Consider the following 15,627-nt stretch of genomic DNA (forward strand, 5'->3'; position numbering starts at 1 on the left):
CAAATTGTGTGGTGAATATCTTGCCCAGTCACAGCAACAGACCTCTGCCCAGCTGCCATCCTCAGCTTTTAGGGGTCATGCACTCATGAAAATTTCTCATCAGGACACATTGCTGCCAGGGCACAAGAGAAGGTCACTGAGAAAGTCCGAAAAGGAACAGTGTTTGAATGATATCATTAGGAAATTTGCTATCAAAGCAGGAGCAATGACAGTGTGACTGGTCATTTTTGGTGGCTTAAAAATCAGAATGACAAAAAGAGGGAGTAAACCCAACAGCAATAACAATAACAACAAGGAATCATAGAATGGTTTGTGTTGGAAAAGACCTTAAAGATCACCCATTCCAATCCCCCTGCCACGGGCAGGGACATCTTCCACTGGAGCAGGTAGCTCAAAGCCCTGTCCACCCTGGCCTGGAACACTTCCAGCGATGGGGCATAAACACCTTCTCTGGGCAACCTGTTCCAGTGCCTCACCATCCTCACAGTGAAGAATTTCTCCCTAAAATCTAATCTAAACCTACTCTCAGTTTAAAGCCATTCCCCCTTGTCCTGTCACTACATGCTCTTGCAAAAAGTCCCTCTCCCTCTTTCCACTTTAGGTGCTGGAAGGCTGATGTAATGAAGGCAGAGCCTCCACAGCCAGTGCAGCCTGTTGCTGTGCTGATGCTGGGGTGGGGTGGGAGGACAGTCAGACAGACCTTCCCCAAGTTTAGAATGACAGTCCAGTCAGCTGAGCCCCGGGCCCACCTGTGTCCTCCCTGCTGCTCAGATTTATAGAGTGCAACATTTTAATAAAAAACACACACACCTCTCCACTTTGGTGCATTAAGAGATTTCTAGCAAAACACAGTAATGTTGCTATAAATTTCCCTCCCAGCACCCTCACAAGTAATAACTCAAGCCCCAGCATTTTGCATTTAATGTTTATTTTGATGGCTGCATTCCAGAAAGAAAAGGGAAAAAGAGGCAAAATCTACTCAACCACTCTCCCCATTGCTATTAGCCTGATGTTTTCAATAAAATTTAGTGCAAACTGGGAAACAAACACTTGGAAAAAGAAAGGAGGAAAACAAGCACACGGGCAAAATTCTCCTAGACATCTGCCAAGGCCTGGGTTCAAATCCTGGCTTAAATTAAAGATGCCCTGCCATGGGTTCTCATTATGTTCCACTCCCTTGGCATGTTTGAACAGCACCCCGGGGAGCCATACCTGTGTTAAACAAGGTTCAGTGGTGGGATGCTCTCAAGGACTGAGACATATGGAGGCTTAAGGTTGAAATGGCCAAGTCTGGAAGCTAAAGGCTGAGGCTTCTTGGCCAAATAATGCAGGGGAGAATACTAGGAGTGCTGCCAGTCATGTTTGAAGTATGTGGTAGAGCTATTTAAAGCTTTCAGAGCACCTGCTTTTCTGTGAAGCCACCAGTCCTTCACGTGCACCAGTACTAAGCCCACATTTGCCACTGAAAAAGGACAAAACCATGCAGACAGCTGGTGATACACCCAGACAAGCCATGGGCATTTGCTTGATGACTCCTGATTCTGCTGGGAGTGCAGAGTCATGTGATGGTGAATATTTACACAGATGCAGTTTAAACTTTTGATTGCTTACCCAGAAGTAGTAACCCTCATTCAGGTGTGATTAACAAACATGTGCTGAGAGCAGCAGCACTGTGTAACCAGGCTGCTCAGTACTGAGAGATGTGTCCCAGGCCCATGGTGAGATGTGTGCATGCATGGGCTGATCATGTAGAACTGCACATCCAGAGCATGTGAAACACATCCTTGTGCATCAGAGCAGGAGAATCAATGGGCTGCAGGAATCATGAGATTTAAATGTCATGAAAGCTTTTGGGTTGCCCCTTGTCCAAGGCATCCTTCACCTTGCATTCTCTGTCCAGGAACTCAGACACATGATGGTATGGCTGTGTCTCTGGTTTGAGGTGTGTACTAAGCCAGCTGTGGCTAGACCTGAATTTTTCAGATTTCCTTCTCTCCTCATATCACTCTAGACCCCAAGCAGATTCAGAGACTGACCATACTGTGATGTTTCACTGAACCACCAGTGCCTGTACACACTCCCTTGGAACAAATTCCATTGGTTCACTAAGGTGCCACCAGCTCAAACAGCTCTCCCTTTTCCACAGGGTATCTCTGATCTCTGAGTACTTTTATATGGCATTCACTTCTCATAATTTTTCAACAGTGAAATCAGAAAGATTCTCTGCTCTCGGTCAAGGGGACCAAATCCACCAAACAGTTCTGCTACAGTGGCACACATTGACTTCAACTCCTTTTTGCATTCAGACCATGTGTCTCTTGAGTTCACATCCAACACCTGAAGTTTCTATGGGCAAAATGACTGTCTTTTGTTTGGCTTATGATATTAGATTCATTGGGCAAATGGTATATAATAAATTAGATATTGTGGCCATGACTTCCATATGTGGAAGAATCTGTTATCTCACACTAATTCTTATATTTTGACATAAATGACCAATTTGTAAGTGTTCACAATACCCAGATTCTCCTAAAAGAGACTTCATGCTGTCTGTGACTCTTAAATTTCCATGCCATCTGGTTGAACCTCTGCAATGAATCCTGTCATCAAAGGCAAAAAACCCAAATCATATAGAGACAAAATATATTACTCTTGCCCATGGCATCTTGCAGTGTACCTCTGTTTTCTTCAGTGGCATGAAATGACCATCAAGCCTTGGTCCTGAGCACAGTGGTCAGAATGAAAGTGTCACTGCCTGTAAAGGTCAATAAGATTTTTGATCTCCATCTTTGAGCTAATGTGATTATTTCTATTTGAATTACCCCTAGTCACACACGTCATGAGTGCATGAGGCATGCACATGACTGTGAACTCATGTCTACTTTACTGGAAACAAAAGGCTCATGGCAATGGTGAGCTGCCCACCAGCAAGCACTCTACTGACAGGAATGGGAACAACTCTCAGCTCCTTGCCAGTGAGGGTCAAAAATATATTTGCTGCCAGAACATGGCAAGAAAATGTCAGATTTTTCCTTACTTCAAGTTGTTTGCTCTATTGGCTTCAGAGTGGTTTCAATGAGGATAACACTAGTTTTACACCTAGAAGCTGGTCCTTTGCTTCCTTTTTACTCTCCTTTTGAACAGGAATTTTATTAAAGAGCCAACAGCTCTGAGGGGCAAATTTTAAATATGTTGGTAAAAGAGTATTAATCAAACACGCCTTTGCTATTACCTGGAGAACATCTGCTCAGTGAACAGAATTTGTGACTTTTTGACTCCTTTTAAGAAACGTATCAGTCTGTGACTCCATGGGTCTGAAATATGAACCTGCTGTTTCTAGAGGGGTTAAGGCACATCTTTTTACCTCTTATATTTTCCCACATTCCTTCCCAGCAGAACTGTCTACAGCAGCCTTAGTGTACTGAATACCTAGGATGGTTTTTCACCTCACAGAAATTGACATGGCTCTGATGGCATCGTGGCAATTCACACAAGGCATTTCACTCTTCAGTATTTGTCTCCATTAAAAAAAAAAAAATCTATTTATGTTTGAAAAAAATAATGTTCAGAAGGAGGGCAGCTTGGGTTTGGGTTGATTGTATTTCAACAATCAGAATCAGCAAAACTTCCAGCCAAACTGGACAAAAGGAGAGAGTTCAGTGCTGTGTCTATCTGATTTCTTTTTTTATAGAACACACAGCACTGAAAAATATTGGAAGAGGTATAGTAGTTCCTCTTCAAGGCCTCAAGCAGCATGAGGGAAATATATTCACTAAAAACCTTAAATTGACCCACTCAACTGATAGCCAGTTCCAAGAAAGTCAGCATTCTTTTTTTTTTTTTTTTTTTACCTTGGTTAATATTATTTTTATAAGGAGAATGGGAATAAAAGTTCACTCTGGATGACTGGCATGATTTACTTCAACTGCATCAGCACTCTCCCAGGTCATATTTGAGGCAGTTTCTTGGTGATATTTCCGGGAGGGCAATGGAGTTGTGTGATGCCATTTAAACAAAACAGAAAGCTGAAATATGATTTTTTTAGGTTCCTTGAGGGACAAGAAGAGATTTGTTTTAAAAACCTTCAGTCACCTTAAATCCATAAATTTATTTTACCTTGGGACAAGCAGCAAGGATGAGATCACTGAACTGCACAGATGAACAGAGACCTCACAGATACCAAAGAAACATGAATCCAGTTACTTCCATGGCTGAGGATGAAATGGAACTCCATCCATTGCCTTGTGTCCAGTTCCTCCTCCCCAGGGGCATAATTCCTGTGTTACCCTGGGTCCAAGCCTCACAGGTGGAGTCAGTGCCGTGGCTTTGGCAGCTACCCAGGAAACCTGGTGCAAGAGGCAGTGGGTGCAGTGGCAGATGGTTTGGTAGTGTCTTCTTGGACACTTGACCTTGACCTCTGATTCATACCTACACGTGACAAGCTGCTAAGCACTGTCTTGGTTTGCTATCAGAAGCTATATGGGGTTTGCTGAGCCGATCCTTCTGGACTGCCCTCTGAAATCCCTAAATAACTATAGCAGGAAAAGAAAAATACTCTGAGTATGACTGGGTCTGCAAGGTTATGTCCTTCTTTGAGTGGCAAGTGGGGCCATGGGGAACTAAATTTACCTGGAGATTAAATGAATCCCCTGGAGGAAAAGCCTTCCAGTAAAGTTTGCTGCAGTGGTATTGCTGTTCATGTCTGCTGAGGATGCACCTCTTGCATAGTCACTTTACAGAAGCAGAGGCCACTTCAAGGCTCTTGTACTGATATTTCCATCTCCTGAGAGATTCCTCTGGTTAGAATACAAAGGACCACATACATGCAGCAGTGTGGACTCCCTGCAGCTGTGGCTGCTCACAGTGTTAAACCTGTAAAGAGATGTCTGAGCTTGAAGAGGGCAAGAACATGCAACATTCTGGGGAAGTGTTAAAAATACCAATTTTTCAGCCCATCTTTACACAAAAAGTGCACCTACACGTATGTTCTACTAGTCCAGGTATGGGGACTATAAAGTTTGCTTTTCTATCACCTAGAAAGAGAAATATATATATATGTATTTGGAGCAGTCCAAGAAGAATATATGCAAGTCTGTGAGGGAAGTTGAGTTTTGGGAACTATCTCCTTCTCTTAGTTATACGAAACGCCAGCATTTCAAGCATTTCAGTGGATGTGTTTCCAAAGGGAAATCTCCCTAACCTCTAGAGACTGCATTATGTTGGCTCATACAATCTAGATAGCAACTTTTCCTAGTTTCTCTGTGCCTGGGCCCAATCTAGCCTGTGCTAACGTCAATAAAATTTTTGCTGTTCAACTTCTTGGCAGCAGGATTAGGCTTTCTGTTTGTATTACTTCTTTATCTGTGATTTAGATTTTCTGCCAAGGCCTTTAACCATTGATGTCAATTGATGATAGGGAAAGCGAGAGGAGAGAGGATTTATTTTTTACTTGAAATACCATACACTGAGCGTTTAGGCATCTTACCAGTTGTGTACAAAACTTATGGTTCTATGCAAATGCCCACCTTCCTGGATTACAATAACTTGACAAAGTTACTCTGTACTTCACCTTTGCACAATGGCTCTTAAAGATACTTGTACATCTTATGCACTTAGAGTATTACGCAAATAATTTAAGAGCCAAGAGCAGGAATATGCTCATGAATCGTTGTTCAAAAATTGGGTAAAGAAGAATCTAAAGTTAACTTCTTTCGTCTCTCTCTGTTTCTCACTGTCTCTGTTTCTCTCTGCCTCATACGGGCCACAAACCAATATTCTCTACTCTCCAGAAGCAGCAGGAACAGTGTCTAGTAGTGCAAACATGCAGATATTAAAACTTGAGCTTATTCAACCATAATCGACCAAAAAGAAAATGAAGTGAAAACAAAAAGCTTAGTTACACAGCTAAGAAAAAAATAATTTATTTCCTGAACACATAAGGGTACAATTCTCTCTCTCCGATTAGAAATCTTCGGGAGATTTGGGTTTCAAATGGAGTTAAAATCTTCATGGTTTGTTTAGCCAACACATGTAAACCCAAAGGCTATTTTTGGCCAGGAGCGTATCCTTGGTGCAGGGAGCATTTGCAAACAGACAGGGACACTGTCCCTCCTGTGCTGCTGCCCAGCTGGGACGTGAACATCCTTCGTGTGCCATGCTGGGAGGCAGCTGCTGGAGAGGCAGCTTGGGAAGGGCAGAGGTGGAAGTGGGGTTTCTGCACCTCATGGGCAAAGACCAGGATGGCCAAGGGCTCTGAGAGGACACTGTGTCCTGGTGGGGACAACAGAGTTACACCCTGCTCTGCAAGCACAGAAAGGAAAACCGAGTGCCTGAGGGTTGCCTCTGGCTCTCAGTCCTTCCTCCCTCCTCAGCAGGGAAACTTCATGTCCAGTTCCAGGCTGGAGCCTTAACACAGCCCAGCTCCCCAAAGCTTTGACAGACAGACGCTCTTCTATAAAAAAATCAAAGGACAAATGCAATTTTTCTCCAACATAGTAATAGACCTACAGGCACAGGAATTTCTTGTGGGTTTGGATCATTGCTGCAAAATGTTGCTGCAAAATGTTACTGCAAAAGTTTCCTTGCTATGTCCCTTCTCCAGCATGGATGGTCAGACAGAACTGCTCTGAGTGTCCAGGCTGGGCTCTCAGTTACACAGAGGTACATCTAGGGTCAATCCACAAGAGTTTGTGAATAAACAGTGCTGAGTCTGGGACTGAAGGATGATTCAGGGATCTATAGGCAGAGCAATCTGATGTTGGTCACGGATTAAAAGTGCAATAGTTTTGGTAAACAGCAAGGACAAAAGTGTTTTGCCAATACACTGTTTCACAGGAATGGGTCTTGTGAGAGGAGCTACTTGTCCTTTTGAAACAGAAATACAGCTTGCTTGCTAAAGTCAATTTACATGAAATCCAGCTACTCATATTTCTTGCCTGTCTCAATACTGCCAGATTAAGAACTTACAGTATGTGGAATTAAGACAGAACTTTATAAACTGAAAAAAAATTTGTTCATGTATTTTAATGAAAATACTGCCAGTGTGACACCAACAGAAATGCGTATTTGTGGTAGCAGAGCTTGTATGATAGTTGGTAAGGTTGCTACTCAAATGTTGCACCAGTTCTGCCTTTCTCTGGCTGGACAACTGCTGGAGGAAGTTGAAAAGATTGTCAGCGAGGCAATCTAATAAATTTCATAGAAGGAGGCTGTCCTGTTGGAGACAAAATATTGGGAGGTCACTGACTATGTGCACTTGCAAAGAGAAATATGCACCTGCATAGGGCTTTTCCATACTGCAAGCAAAATGCTTTTTATGATGCAGCGGTTGGATTCTGGAGTCAAGCAAGTTCATCCTTGGAGCAAGGTATGATCTCATTGTCACAAAGTCACCTCTGCCTATCCTGGGCTCTGTGCTGGCACGTGGGAATTTTAAGCTTGGGCAGCTTTCAGAAAGAGAAGATTTAATCCAGCTTGTGGGAGAAACCTATTGCCTGTGTAATACAGGAAGCAAACAAGATGATCACAGCAATCCCCTCTGCTCTGGGAGCCTGGGAATAGAAGAGTGGAGGTGCTTTGCTTTTGCAGTGGCATGTGGTGATACAAAAGCTTCTTGGTCATTTAAGAATTTTGGGGTCTTTATTTTATGGGCAGGGATAATGTCTAAATACACATTATTTTTTTAACACCACCACCCCCTCTTGTGCTTTGTAGAGTCCCAAGCTACAGTTGCAGAGCTGTGGTCAGGATAAAAGCCGACAGTGCAACCATAAATCAGCCAGAACCGAGTTCCTTAACCTTTCATATTAACCTCTTGCATTGACTTGAGTTAGGTGCTACGCTCTGCTGCTATAAATTGTCCTGCAGTGAATTTATGAGCCTCAGCACAATAAAGGAGTTTTTCTTTGCCCCCCGCCCCACCCCTGCCCTCCACTTTTCTCTTAGTGCATTTTAGAAATTATGCAGGAAAGGCCTAATGACTGGGATCTGTGAATATTGCTAACTCTCCTTCCCACCAAAGGGATCTGACAGGAAGATGTGGGGGTTGGGAGTGGGGGTAGAGAAATTCTTAGTTTCATGTATTGGTGACATGACGAGGAAAGCCTGTTCTGAAAAACACAAGAAACTGTTAGCTGCCCCTTGGAATAAGGAAAAAAATTCCCAGTAATTAAACCCATTTGAGAGTTAAAATAACAATCTATTCACGCCGTTGCAGTCATCACTCTGTTTCCCCATCTCCTCAAGTTATTTGGTACATAAGGACAGTGGGATGCTTTGCCCCATGAGCACTCTGCTCAGGTCACCCTGCACATGCTCCAGGGGCAGAAACTCTCTGTGCTCCTCAATGGCATGTGTAGGAACCAGCCTGTGGCAGCATGAGGAGAACCCTTGGAACAGCACTTTCCTCTCTGCGTATCTCCAGCGAGGCTGTGGCACTGAAATGGGAGCCAGAAAAACCCCATGGCTGGTGGGAGTGCAAATGTGCCTTTCTGCCCCCAGGCACCTGGGGGGAGACTCGGGGCTGGAGCTGCTGAGGATGGGCATGCAGGAGAGATGGCTTTGCAGTTCTTCGGTGCTGTTGGGAGGGAGGAGATATTTTTGCATGGACATCAAACACCATGGATGCCTTTTGGTGTGAGGAGGGCCTGCAAAATCCTTCCTTCCTTCCATCCTGCCATTAATCTGTAATGCTGCAGTCTGCTATCTGCTGCCCTCCATCCCAGAGCTGGCTGCATTTCTGTGTTATTCAGAGGTTTGGAAGTATTTTGAGATATTTATACAGTGATAAAGTATGTGACTCACATCTGCATCCTGGTGTCTTTGAGCCTGTCAATCTGCAGGATTTCCATGGTGCTGGTGACTGCAGCACCTGACCCAAGAGCTATGAAGAGTTTGGTGTCACTGTTCTGAGTTTGCTCCTACCTCTAGATGTGGCCCTGCAAAGCAATTAATGCTGATGGACTTCACATTGTGTGGATGACCAAGGTCTGCCTGGCTTTGCAAACCCAAGCTCTCTGACCTCATGGCTAAAGGCAAGACATTGTGCCCTCTGAAGCTTTTGGGGGTTTTTGCACCCCGATATTTTGGTGGCTGATGTGACAGCTGCTCTCCACACAGCAATACTTCAGGGGCTTGGGCTTGGAGACACAGCCCTGCTGTTTCCAAAGCAGCGCCTCTGGGCTCCACACCATGAGCTGTGTGGATCAGAGGTACTCCAGCTGATTTAGACAGAGCTACCTTGGAGGCAAAGCATGAACATCAGCATGGCCTGACACCTTACTGAAGTATCTACTTTTCTGTGGAAAATCAGAAAATGAGTAAAAAATGAGCCTTCTTCTGTCCTACCTGTGGTACACAGAATTTCGGTGACTCTTTCAAAGATAAAATGGCCACTTCAAGTAAATAGAACTGGAGCTCCAGAAAGCCTTTTTTATTTTTCCCAAGGGTAGGTGATTTTATTCCCTTATCTGCATTTATAAATACAGCTGGTGCTCCCTAAAACTGGAGTGACTTTGCTGAGATGCAGGGAGCCATCTGGGCTTTCCTGTCTGGGTGATGGTGGGGAGCAGTGGCTGCTGGGGATCATTGGAGCTGTTGATCAGTGTGGCACTCCCAATGGAGAGGTGCAATCCTGAGGACTCTGCTTCCCCACTGAGAGAGCAATGCAGCTGTTCCACGGCTAACCGGGCAAGTGCAGCTGTGTTGGGGAGCCAAGCAAATATCCAGCAAAGAAAAAGTTAAAAAGAGCAGCTCTCCTGGTTATGTGCAAGTTGGGAGTGAGGACCTGCATATTTTTATGTTGTTTTGGTTTTTTTCCACATTGTGTGAAGAAAACTGAAGAAGGTTTAGCTGAAAGTTTTTCTTGTGCGTTCTGTTTCTCCTACCCTGGCCACCATTCTTGTCTCTCCCTTGTCTCCGTGTAGCACGGCCAAGCTGTGCCTGGGTTCCTCAGCCCGATGAGTTCCTGTGCTGAGGGAACTTTCCAAGCTGCGGAGGACCCTGGTTAAGCCAGCTGTAGGGGAGGGACTGCAGTTTGTGATGGTGAGGAAATGCTCCCGTTCCCCCACTATATGGTGGTCTCAATTTATGTTATCCTCTTCAGTGCTGAGAAACATCTTGCATCTCAAAAGCTCTGGTGCACCAAGGGCAACCTTTGGTGCAGCCCTGGGCTCCTCTGCGCGGTGCTGTCAGCATTTCCCGGCTGCTCTCGTGAGCCCCCGGGGCTGGGCTGCCTCCCCAGCCCCTGCTCAGGTCCCCTCAGAGCCCAGCACGGGAGGCACCTTCCCTGCCCCTGCCCTGGCGATGAGGGAAAAGGCACCAAAAATAAAGGGAAAACAACAAAAGGTAGGACCCCTCCAGTCAGATCATTCGCGGGTCTATTTCCAGTTCCCCGTTTGTTTACCTTATAGAAAAGTTAATTGGCTCCTTTTGATCTTACAGTGAAAACCACAAAGGAAATTTTGTTAGAGTAGGAGCAAACTGAATCCTGTGAGTTTCTCCGATATTCATTAAAGCAATTCTGTTTGAGTCTTAATTTAAAGAAAACATTAAATTCTTTTCCCCCTTGCTTATTACTAAGAGCCCACTACGTCCCTAGGCTAAAGCACTCGCTCCACAAATAACCTTCCCGACAGCTGCCAACTGGGTGCACTTTGTAACCTGCCTTTGGAACATATATATATATATGTGCACGTACCTGGTAATACAGAAAGAGCTGTGTTTATAGTGGCATTTTCTTTAAAATTTCCAAATAGGCAAGTCAAGATTATTAGAAAGTTTAACGGGCTAAAGGAAAATCACTATAAGTTTAGAGTATGCTACTTTATGCTTTTTAAGTATGAGTCTTCCCAGTGTACTGAAATTAAAACATTTTTTTATTCCAAGTTTGAGGCAGTTAAACTGAAAATGTGATGAGAAAATATTTCTTTTTTGAGGTTGATTTAATTAGCTGAGCTATATTAGGAAAGCAAGTAATGTAATCTATTTATGGACAGATGTATCTCTACATAATAATAGACAATAAAAATAAATTAAAGAGAATCACAAGGCAAAAATAGCTGATGTTTTTCTCAAGTCTCTTCTAGTAATTTTGTGAGGGCAGTAAGCAGCACATCTCTGCTGCTTGCAGTTTTTTTTCCAAACAAAATGATTCCCTCATTCTTTTTATGAAATCTCTGTCTATTTTTATGAAGATAGTTGAAGAAAAAACAAGTCACCCAGCAGTCACCCTCCCACCCCTCACTTCATTTATAACTATTGTACAGCAGCAAAATGAATTTAGTGAAAATGTGGCTTGTGACAATTGATGACTCAAAGTGAACAAACAAATAAGATCTGATCTCACGCTCTGAGGAAAAAAACCTCCACATTTTAAGCAGATAAAAATCTAAAGGACAAACTCAGTGGAAACTTGTGTGCCAAACACACAAGCCCCAATAGTGAACCAGTACGGCTCGAAGGCAGGGAAATAATGGAGCGGATTCCTGTAGGATTTTCTTCTTTTCACTGCAAAACTGGACTAAACCCACTGCTCATCCCTCTGTGCGCAGACATTCATGGGGACAGACAAATATGTATTTGCAGCTCGTTGTCTGGACGTGCTGCCGTACAAATGCAAACTCTTCTGAGTATATTGAGGACAAAAAATAAATTGCCACGTAGGAAAGCTATTGCTGTGTGATTATCAGAGAAGAGTAAAGCAGGGAGTCATTCTGGAAAGGGAACAAATGCTCTGTGCATAATTACAACATCATGGTCAAAATATTTTATTTTCATTTTAAAAGACTACATAAGAATTAGCCAAAATGTGACAAGTAAGCACTACTTAAATATGTAACATATTAAAGAGAGTTTTACAGCTATCTTGTTGTGTGTTTCATTGGTAAATCTTAAATCAATAAACAGCACATATCAGACATTCAAAAATATATTGCAATATTTGTCCCCCTTGTTTTAACATGCATGTATAAGAAATATGATGCTGTCAAAATATAGTTTCAAATAATTAAAAGAATAAAAGCGGAACTAGGTTTGATAATTTCTTTGTGGGGGTTTGTTTTTTTTTTTGGTAGCAGAAACAGATTTAGAAAACATCCTGGAAGATGTTACAATTTTTACAAAAATTCTTACGCTTATGCTGTTTTTGGCATTTCTAATCGCCTTTTCCAAACCATGAATATTTCTCTTCTTTAGTCAATATAAAGATGCTTGTGAGCTATTATGTCAAGTAAATTAAAGGCAAGGAAATATTTTTGACTGGTAAAATGGGAAGGTATTTTTCAATATTTTTAGTGAAAAAAATAATAATAAGAACACATAAATGCTGTTTAATAAGAAACAAAGCCTACTCGAAAAGCAGTTGGAACTCTTCAGGTTTATCCCCTCCAAAATATTGTTCTAAACAGATTAATTTTCCCCATTTTCACCAGTGAAGACAAGTTTGTAGAATTACCAAGAAATAACATTTTTTTAAACGTTAGCAGGAACAAGGAAAATAAAAATTTCTGCAGGTTGGTGATTAAGATAGGATAATCCTTAGAAGGGAAGGAGAGAGGGAATGAGAGTGTTGAAAAGCACAATCAGGCAGCAAAATACAAATGTCCCTCTTGCCAAATCCAGCTCACTGTTAAAGCAAATAAGTTACTCAGCAAAGAAAGAAAAGTTTGGACCCTACCTTTGTCAGCTGAAAAGTAATGGGGAACGTCTTCCAATACTGAGAATGACCTGCACTGCCTATAGGGTACTCCTTACCTTAAAATCTATACATTTCTAACCAAAACAGCTTGGAGCAATTCACATAAAACAGACCCAAATGTTGCCCATTCCATGTAAAAGCTCAGGTTTCTGTCTCAGCTCAGCCTGTGATATCAGACTTAGGCTTTTTTTTTTTTTTTTTAAATATGTATTCTTATGTTTCCAATCCTCCAGCACACTTTTTTCATCTTAGTAAAGTTTGCTTTTGGAAAGGGTATGTGGGAAGGATTTTCAACTTGTCAGGACTCTCTCTTTTCAGTACAATTAAGCTTTCACTTGATCATTTTGCAGGCTGGAATGATTTGCTCTGGTCACTGGCTCTTTATTATTAATATTGTTTCAGATATATAAAGTTTACTGCAAGCTGTAAATATGTCAGGTTTTGCCACGGGGTTTACTAATAAAGAACTCTTAGAGGGGGATTATTGATGGGAAAGATAATCTTTTCAATAAGGGTTTCTGCTCTTTTTGTTTCCCTGGGTGAGCGCAGTGCAGGGGCACTCCCGCGGAGGACGCCCCGATCTCCCGGTGCTTCCCTGCAGAAAGCACAAGGGTACCGGGCAGGGCCCTCCTGCTCCTGCCCTCCTCCCAGCCTGACACATTTCTGTCTTTCTGCAGGATTTTAAATGCCCTATTAATTTTTTTAATACCTTTGGTGCTATGGTTTTTTTAATGGGTTTGTGACCATAAGGAATTGATTGACTGTCAAGTGACACTTCCAAGTTATTTCTGTAGGTGTCACCTTGGGTTAGCGTAGTGGTATTAAACACAGTGAATACTTCTCTTTCTTTCAAATATGGCTACACAGCTCAGCTAATTAGTTATTTTTTAAACAAACAAACAAGAAAGAGGCATATATGTTTGAATTTCTCTTCTGCCAACATTTCTCTTTCTTCTTTTGAAACATCCTATTATTAAATATATATATATTTGGGCAAGTCACAATAAATGTCTGATCAATCATTCTTAATTCACTTTGGTATTTACTGCAATAACAATAAACAATTTTAGGCTCATATGGTGTTAATGGGGCTGTCATATGGCTGCCCAGAAAACTTCTATGCACATTTACTATTAATTAAATGCATCATTACGAATTGTGAAAAGAGAAGAGGAGAGAAGAGAAGAGAAGAGAAGAGAAGAGAAGAGAAGAGAAGAGAAGAGAAGAGAAGAGAAGAGAAGAGAAGAGAAGAGAAGAGAAGAGAAAAGACACATGGAATGTTGTCTGGTCAGAAGCCTAGTTAGCTTACACTGTATGGGGAAGGAGAGGAGATTAATGGTGAGATAAGGCTGTATTGCTTCAGCTGTCACTTCAAATCCAAAGCTTAAATTTTCCTGTCAACTATATAAAATTTACCCGGCACAACTATCTCTAGATTCTGCAAGTCTGGAGAATTTCCTTATTCTCACATAAGATAATGTCAGAGACTGCAAGATGAGGGCAGCACTGATTTTAATTGACACCCTTCCTCTTTCCACACAGTTGATTTGTTGGGAGGTGGGGGTATTTTAAAGCACACAGGGAAGGTGGAAACCAACTGTCTTTTCCCAAGAATGAGTAACAGGCTAGAAAATAGGCTGCATTAGTGTAGGAAGGACTCTGGGGCCCTAGATGGGTGTATTTAGGGCCCTATTGAGCAGGACGGGCTGGGGACGCAGTGGGAGCCCCTTGCTCTTTGCCAGTAGGACAGGAGGGGATGAGGTGATGCAGGGGACCCTGGTGCACCTGCACCTGGTGCTTGGGGGGTTTTAGCTGCAGGCCAGTGGCCATTCATGACCCCCAGGCATCCCCAGCAGAGCGGAGGCAGCTGAGCAGCGGGCGCTGCAGGAGGAGTCAGCTGCAGGAGCAGGAGGTGTGATGGAGCTCGCTGATGGGATGAACTGGCAGGGGCAGGCATGCAGTGGGTTCAGCACGGCTGAGCTTGCCACGATGGAGAGGAGAGTGGGGGGATTGAGCTCGGCAGCCAAAAAACCCCAAACCTCAGCTGTCATCAGGATAAAATAATGAATGTCTGAAAACCAGGCTCGGTAAAGTAAGCATGTTCAGGAAAGCCTGTAACCTCATGCTTGCTGTTAAGCCCCACTGGTATCAAATCAGTGCTGTCCTGAGGAATGGTAGATTTAAGCATGTACTTAAGAGTTTCCTGGATTCGTGGCTCAGGGTGGAGGTGGCTGGTCAGAGCAGCTGCAAGCTGTGGGTGTGGATTTTCTTCCCATGGTTGTGGCTGCAGAGGAGCAGAGCAGAGCCTGCTCAGAGTCAGCTCTGTTTTCGTATATAATTGCAAGCAATTCTCATCCAGGCTCAGGAAAGCTGAAGAGGGGCCTTGTTTACTTTACCCTTCTTATTTTTTCCCCTGAAGGCAAGCAGTCAGGGTTAGGTTTCAGCCTGGTGGTTGCTTGGGCCAATGACGCAAAGGAACAAGGTCTCGTTTTCGCTGTGATGGTCTCTGGGTACTACAGCCTGACTAGTAATGTTAATGAAGTCCCTTAACATAAACACTGCTTTTCTAGCACACTCCTCAGGGACATGGAAAAATCCCTTGGCTTCATCTCGGGAAAAGGCCAGGGCAAACAGAGACACACAGTGGGTATAATGCACTGGGGAAAAAAGAACTGACTATTTACAGCAGGTATAGGCAGTTGTTTAAACATGATCTTTGCCTTGCCTTGTGCCATCCTTGTAGGCAGCAGTGAATTAAACCGATTCAACGTTTTGGCTTCTTTGCATTGCCCTCTTAGTCCTGATGGTGTTGCCAGTTGCTTTGGTGCTCTTCTGGCTCAATGATCTAATACCTGATAGAGGTATCAGGTCACATGTGCCTTACACCAGAAGGGCAGCCTGCTCTTCTAAAAAACAGGAATTGTTTGACAGAG

This window comes from Molothrus aeneus, chromosome 6 (assembly GCF_037042795.1).
Source record: "Molothrus aeneus isolate 106 chromosome 6, BPBGC_Maene_1.0, whole genome shotgun sequence".
Taxonomy (NCBI): Eukaryota; Metazoa; Chordata; class Aves; order Passeriformes; family Icteridae; genus Molothrus; species Molothrus aeneus.